At 35.1% G+C, this 8,035-nt stretch overlaps 1 pseudogene across 1 annotated transcript; it reads right to left on the bottom strand.

Annotated features, from left to right (window-relative positions):
• Window positions 1–481: 481 nt before the first annotated feature.
• Window positions 482–1,872, bottom strand: LOC309866578 (tubulin alpha-1A chain pseudogene; annotated as a pseudogene). The gene has a single exon. The product of its transcript is annotated as a tubulin alpha-1A chain pseudogene (transcript).
• Window positions 1,873–8,035: the final 6,163 nt, after the last annotated feature.

Raw genomic sequence — 8,035 nt, forward strand, 5'->3', positions numbered from 1 at the left:
CTTTAGTTAGATTTAGTTTTCTAGCACTCTGAGGATTTTTCACATACATAGTCTTAAAAAAAAAAAACACTAGTTTTTAGTTTCCTTTTTGTGTTTATTTGTTTTGACATCAGGGTAATATTGGCCTCACAGATTGAATTGAAAAATCTACCTTTATCATCCATATTTTTTCTTTCTTAAATGCTTTACTTTGAGGCTGCCTGGGTGGCTTAGTTGGTTAAGTGACTGCCTTCAGCTCGGGTTGTAACTTTGAGTCCCAGAATGGAGTCCCACATTGGGCTCCCTGCTTAGCAGGAAGTTTGCTTCTCCCTCTGACCTTCTCCCCTCTCAGTCTCTCTCTCTCTCTTTCTCTCTCTCACATAGATAAATAAAATATTAAAAAAAAAAACACTTTACTTTGAGACATAATAGAAAAACCTTATAGGTACACATGGAAAAGTAAGACAAGATTATAGTAAAAAGTGAAGGTAAACTAGAAGTGTTAATGCCTTTCGGCTAATGTTGACCCTGAAGTTCTGAGTGTGATGTGTTGCAGGACTGAAAGGAATGGTAATTGGTATCCCTCTTCTTCAGAATCCACATCAACCTCTTCAAAATCCTTCTCAAGGGCAGCCATGTCCTTCCAGGCCTCAGAAAACTCTCCTCACCCACATACCTTTGAACAAAGGTATACTTGGCATACATTGGGTCAAACGTGTGGTCCAGACCATCTCAGGCCTCAGCAATGGTTTTTTGTTGCTCAGCATGCATATAGCTTGCTGTATTATGACCAGGTTTCCAAAAGGTACCAGAAGGAGGCTAGTAATTAACACCAACTTTGAAACTAGTGAGGCACCAATCCACAAACTGGATGCAACTCTTGGCCTTGATGGTGGCAGTGATGGCATTGACATCTTTGGGAACCATGTTATCATGGTACAACAGGCACCAAGCCATGTATTTACTATGGTGAAGGTCACATTTCATCATCTGGTTGAAATGATTTTTTTTCATTTCAAAATTTTTTGAGTGCTAGCTCAAAGCATGCACTGGGCGATCTCTGCTACAGAAAGTTATTCATGTGGGATTTCTCAGCAGAACTGACAGGAGCATATGTAACTAGAGGGAAGTGGTTGTTGGTAGAGGGGATCAGACTGGTCTGAAATTCTGTCAGATCAACATTCAGGGTTCCATCAAGTATGAGGGTAGCTATGACAGAGGACATAGTTTGTCCTATTGCCTATTTAGGTTAGTGTAGGTTGGATATTCAAAAGTGAGGTTTCTATCACAGATGTCTAAATGGCCTCATTATCTACCATGAAGGCACAGAATGCCCCAGGGTGGTGCGGTTAGTGAGGATAGAGTTGCAGGATTCAACTATACCTGTGGAAACCTGAGAGGAATGAGTAAATGGAGAACTCTAGCTGAGACTTCTTGCCATAATTGAAAGAGAGACATTCCCCCAGCAGGGTGGTAAACCCAGAAGCAATTCCCCCTTTAAGGCTGTGGAAAACCAAGAATCCCTAAAGATCTGTGTACTCGTTGGCCATTTTTTTAAAAATTTGATCCAAGACAAAGTCAATAATCTCCTTGCCAATGGTGTAGTGCTCTGGAGCAAGTTATTGGCAACATCCTCTTTGCTTATGATGAGCTACTCAAGGTGAAATAGCTGGCAGTTGGTTCCAAGTCTACAAACACCACCCTGAACACATGCTTACCAGCACTCATCTCTCTGAAGAAGGTGTTGAAGAAGTCATATCCTCCTCCAACGGTCTTGTCACTTGGCTACTGGCTATTGGGTTGGATGCCATGTTCCAGGCAACAGATCTCCCAGCAGGCATTGCCAATCTGGACACCAGCATAACCAATGTAGATGGAGATGCACTTACACATGGTGGCTATGGGTTAGCAGGTACAAGCTACAGGAGCACACCAGGATCCCATTTACTGTCCCCAACAAGCTGAGTTAAGGTAAATAATGCACTCCCTCTTCACCACTTCTTCTTCTTCTTCTTCTTCTTCTTCTTCTTATTCTTCTTCTTATTCTTATTCTTATTCTTATTCTTTTTTGGTTTTGGAAGAGCTTATTAAGATTACACTTTGTTCTTTAAGTGTTTGGTAGATTTCACTAGTAAAGTCATCTGGGTTTGTTCTTTTCTTTATGGAAAGTCATAAAAATACCAATAAGTCTATTTACTTGTTATAGATCTATTTAGAATTTATTTCTTCTTGAGTAATTTTCAATAGTTTGTGTCTATTCATCCATTTCATCTAGAGTTTCTAATATGTTGGCATACAATTACTGATAGCAGTCCTTTATAATCTTTTTATTTTTACATTGTCAACATTTTCCCCCTCTTTTTTTCTTTTTATGGTTCTTTTCTCCTTCTGGTATGTACAATCTTATGCCTGATGATGTTTCACGTTTTTCTGAAACACTGCTTGTTTTTTCTTTATTATTTTTCCCTATCCATTTAGACGGTATAATATCTATTGATATATCTTCAAGTTTAATGTGTTGGACATAAAATTTTAGGAATTCTGGAATTTCTGAAGTTTTTATTTGTTGATTATCTAATAATTTCTATCTGCTTCTTTATGTTCTCTATTTGATTAAATAATTTCATCATATTTTCCTTTATTTTCTTTTGGTATGGTTGCCTTTAATTCTTTGAACATTTTTATTTTTATTTTTTTTATTATTGTTTTTTTTAAGATTTTATTTATTTATTTGACAGAGAGAAATCACAAGTAGTCGGAGAGGCAGGCAGAGAGAGAGAAGGAAGCAGGCTCCCTGCTGAGCAGAGAGCCCGATGCGGGACTCAATCCCAGGACCCTGAGATCATGACCTGAGCCGAAGGCAGCGGCTTAACCCACTGAGCCACCCAGGCACCCCTAATTGTTTGAACATTTTTAAAGTAGTTTATCAGTCTTTCTTGCTAAGTCCATCACCTGGGACCTCCCCAAACAGTTTCTACTGTCTTTTTTTATTTTTTTCCTGTCAAATGGGCCACACTTTTCTATTTCTTTCTATATTACCTAAGCTTTGTTGAAAACTGGACTATTATATAATATATTGTAACAAGTCTGTATACTAATCCCTAATTTCACCCCGATTATGCAGAGAATTAGTAAAGTAGCCTTATAATCAACTAGGCAATGAATAATAGTTTTGAAGAGGTACCTAAGCCTTGGCTCTACAGTTGTACTCAAATTATACACTTTGGAGAACCTTAAAATCATCTGTACCAAGAAGTATTCACAAGAATATTTGTTATATCAATATTTGCTGGAGGGAAAGGAGGAGAGGAAAGGATCAACTTAAATGTCTATTAGCCAAAGAATGTTTAAGTGAATTTGAGTATATTTTATCACTGCATTCTATCTACAAAATATAATATTATTTAAATTATTAATATTGGTTACAGTGGGTACACAAGATTTTTGTCTTTTACCATGATTCTCTATTGTGTAGATACAGAATATTTGGCAATGAATAAGTAAAAGGAGAAAATATATTATTTAGAACAGACCTATACTATAAAATAATAAGTACTTTAGGCTGAAAGGAAAGAAAATTCTAGTTAGAAAATATACCTGCTCAAGGAATGAAAAATTACAAATAAGGTAAATGTATATAATAAAATATAAACATATGGAAGACAACAATATGATATTAAAATTGCCTAGAATTTAAATATAAAGGCATGGATAGTTTAAAAGTAAAAGAATAGGGAAAAGCTATAAGATGCAAACACTAATCATTACAAAGTTGAAGAGCTCTATTAATATCAAAATGTGCTTTAGTTTAAGGAATATTAGAAGATACGAAAAGGTATTTATTTTGAGAAAGTTAAAAAAACAAGAAGAGAAGCAAATCGAAATGTCTGTGCATCTAACAATGAAGTTCAAAATACTTTAAAAGATAATAAACTAGTGTAGGGGCACCTGGGTGGCTCAATGGGGTAAAGCCTCTGCCTCTATTTCAGAGGCATGATCTCAGGGTCTTGGGATTGAGCCCCACATCAGGCTCTCTGCTCAGCAGGGAGCCTGCTTCCCTTCCTCTCTCTCTGCCTGCCTCTCTGCCTACTTGTCATCTCTGCCTGTCAAATGAATAAATAAAATCTTTAAAAAAAAGATAATAAACTGGTGTGAAAAATAAACTGTGAAATTCACACATATAGTTAGAAATTTCAAATTTCAATTTCAATTTTCAACCTTTCAACCTTCCTCTCATCACACTTGTGTGAGAACAGACTTGTGTTCTGTCACACTGGACAGAACAAATACCCAGAAAATCGTTAAGGATATACAAAACTTAGAATTATCATAAACATCTTTAATATTAATAAGACACTACATTTAATAATTTCAGAGTACATATTATTTTAAAGTGAAAATGGATATTCATAAAATAAACAATATCATGGACCATAAATCAAGTCTTAGTGAACCTACAAGGACTGAATTCATAGAAAATGTTTCTTTGGAGAGATAACATTTAATTATGAATCAATAACCAAAATACATCTGGAGTATTCCCAGATATTTGGAAATTAAGTAATGGACTTCTGAATAGCTGACAATGAGTTAAGGAAGAAATCAGAAAAGTTACTAGAGATGATAAGAAAATTGAATAGTGTTATTATGAAATATAACATAATGAAGTTTGAGGAATACAGTTCAAACAATGTCAGGTAAAAATTTATATTTTAGTATTTTCTTACAATGAAGAATGGTTAAAATCAATGATTTAAACTATCAAATTAAGAAACTAGATAAACATAGAAATTAAAATGAAATTAGAAGGTAGAAAATTATGAACAGAAAATAAACATCAATACAATGACAAAATAACACATGATAGATAAAAATTTTGGGAAAATCCTTACATCCTTGAAAAAGTAAAAATAAAGCCATGAACCTCTAGGTAGACTGATGGTGAGGAAAAGAAAACAGTAAGCAATAACATCACAAATGAATGAGGCAACTTTATAGATCCTAGATGAAAAGAAGAGTAAGAATAATGGAGGATAGGATGCGGATAATTACATACTTAATGTTAATTATCTTAATAAGTTAAAACCAACTTATCAAAATAAACAATATGCCATAGAAAACCTGAATTATCCTTCATTTATTAAATGGGGTATGTTTATATTTACAAACCTCACATACTTTCTCTTGAAATCATAATGAATAATTTGTTCTAGTCTTGCCTTTCTGTAATGTTCAACTAGAAAATTTGACAAATTTAAGAAATAGCTATTTTCATATTTGTTATAATAATCAATGCCTGATTGTGATCCATGAGAAAAACAGTCAGTCAAAGTTAGGGGGCATCACTGTTCACCCTTTAGTTCTGAGATATTAATTAGATAAGAGGGGAATGTCATGAACAATTTATCAAATTAGTTATAAAACTTAGGTAAAATTTTAAAATTTCTCATAAGACAAAAATAACATCATACTTAGTGGTAAAAGATTGACTTCTAACCCCTAAAATTAAGAAAATCAGGAAATCAGGGAAATGTAAAAAACAAATCTGCCCTCATTATCTTGATCCTAGTAAATGCAAGAAGGCAAACAATATAGTAAAAGTCATATAGACTGGAAATGAAGAAATAAAACCATCCTTATTTGCAAACATGCTTGTTTACATAACTAATTCTAACATTTATGTGCAAATGTAAAGAACCCAGAATAGTCAAGACAATTTTAAAACAACAGAACAAAATTGAAGGGTGTATACTATTTTATTTCAAGACATGCTATAATAAATTAATAAATTTAGCAGTGTATCATATAGGCTTAAGCCTAGGAAAAAAAGTCAATACCACAGAATAGAATCCATAAATAGACACACATTTAAGTGATCAATTGATTTAACAAAGGTACCACTGTAATTCAATTTAGGAAGATTGTATTTTCTGCACACTGTGCTAAACACCTGGGTATGTCTATAAAAAAAGAAATGAACTTCGGTCCTCACCCGATAAAAACATGACAAATTAACTAAAAATGAATCATAAGCCTAAATAAAAATCTAAAACTGTAAAATTCTAGAAGAAAACATAAGAGAAATTCATTGTGAATGGAATGTCAGCCAAAGTTTCTTAGGACAAAAACCCCCACATGTGAAAACAAAAAGAAAAACAAAAAAGAATAAATTGAACTTCATTTAAAAATCCTTTTCAAAAGCTTGCAGCGTTCCCATTGAGATCAGGAACACGACAAGGATGCCGACTCTCACCACTCTTGTTCAACATATTATGAGAAGTCCTAGCAACAGCAATCAGACAACAAAGAGAAATAAAAGGTATCCAAATTGGCAATGAAGAAGTCAAACTCTCTCTCTTTGCAGATGACATGATTCTTTATATGGAAAACCCAAAAGACTCCACCCCCAAACTACTAAAACTCATACAGCAATTCAGTAACGTGGCAGGATACAAAGTCAATGTACAGAAATCAGTGGCTTTCTTATATACTAACAAAGAAAATACAGAAAGGGAAATTAGAGAATCGATTCCATTTACTATAACACCAAGAACCGTAAGATACCTGGGAATAAACCTAACCAAAGAGGCAAACGATCTGTACTCGAGGAACTAAAGAACACTCAAGAAAGAAATTGAAGAAGACACAAAAAGATGGAAGACCATTCCATGCTCTTGGATTGGAAGAATAAACATTGTTAAAATGTCTATACTGCCTAGAGCAATCTATACTTTTAATGCCATTCCGATAAAAATTCCACCGGTATTTTTCAAAGAGCGGGAGCAAATAATCTTAAAATTGGTATGGAATCAAAAGAGACCCCAAATTGCTAAGGAAATGTTGAAAAACAAAAATAAAACTGGCGGCATCACGTTACCTGATTTCAAGCTTTACCACAAAGCTGTGATCACCAAGACGGCATGGTACTGGCATAAAAACAGACACATAGACCAGTGGTACAGATTATAGAGCCCAGATATGGACCCTCAACTCTATGGGCAAATAATCTTCGACAAAACAGAAAAAAATATACAGCGGAAAAAAGACAGTCTCTTCAATAAATGGTGCTGGAAAAACTGGACATCTATATGTAGAAGAATGAAACTTGACCATTCCCTTACACCATACACAAATATAAACTCAAAAAGGATAAAAGACCTCAACGTGAGACAGGAATCTGTCAGAATCCTACAGGAGAACATAGGCAGTAACGTCTTTGATATCAGCCACAGCAACTTCTTTCAAGATATGTCTTTATTTATTTTTTAAGATTTTATTTATTTATTTGACATAGAGAAATCACAAGTAGATGGAGAGGCAGGCAGAGAGAGAGAGGGAAGCAGGCTCCCTGCTGAGCAGAGAGCCCAATGTGGGCCTCGATCCCAGGACCCCGAGATCATGACCTGAGCCGAAGGCAGCGGCTTAACCCACTGAGCCACCCAGGCGCCCTCAAGATATGTCTTTAAAGGCAAAGGAAACAAAAGCAAAAATGAACTTTTGGGACTTCATCAAGATTAAAAGCTTCTGCACAGCAAAGGAAACAGTCAACAAAACAAAAAGGCAACCCATGGAATGGGAGAAGATATTTGCAAATGACAGTAGAAACAAAAGGTTGATATCCAGGATCTATAAAGAACTCCTCAAACTCAACACACACAAAACAAATAATCATGTCAAAAAATGGGCAGAAGATATGAACAGACACTTCTCCAATGAAGACATACAAATGGTTATCAGACACATGAAAAAATATTCATCATCATTAGCCATCAGGGAGATTCAAATTAAAACCACATTGAGATATCACCTTACACCAGTTAGAATGGCCAAAATTAGCAAGACAGGAAACAACACGTGTTGGAGAGGATGTGGAGAAAGGGGAACCCTCTTACACTGTTGGTGGGAATGCAAGTTGGTGCAGCCACTTTGGAGAACAGTGTGAAGATTCCTCAAGAAATTAAAAATAGAACTTCCCTATGACCCTGCAATTGCACTCCTGGGTATTTATCCCAAAGATACAGATGTAGTGAAAAGAAGGGCCATCTGTACCCCAATG

Source organism: Mustela nivalis (genome assembly GCF_964662115.1).
Source record: "Mustela nivalis genome assembly, chromosome: 6".
NCBI lineage: Eukaryota > Metazoa > Chordata > Mammalia > Carnivora > Mustelidae > Mustela > Mustela nivalis.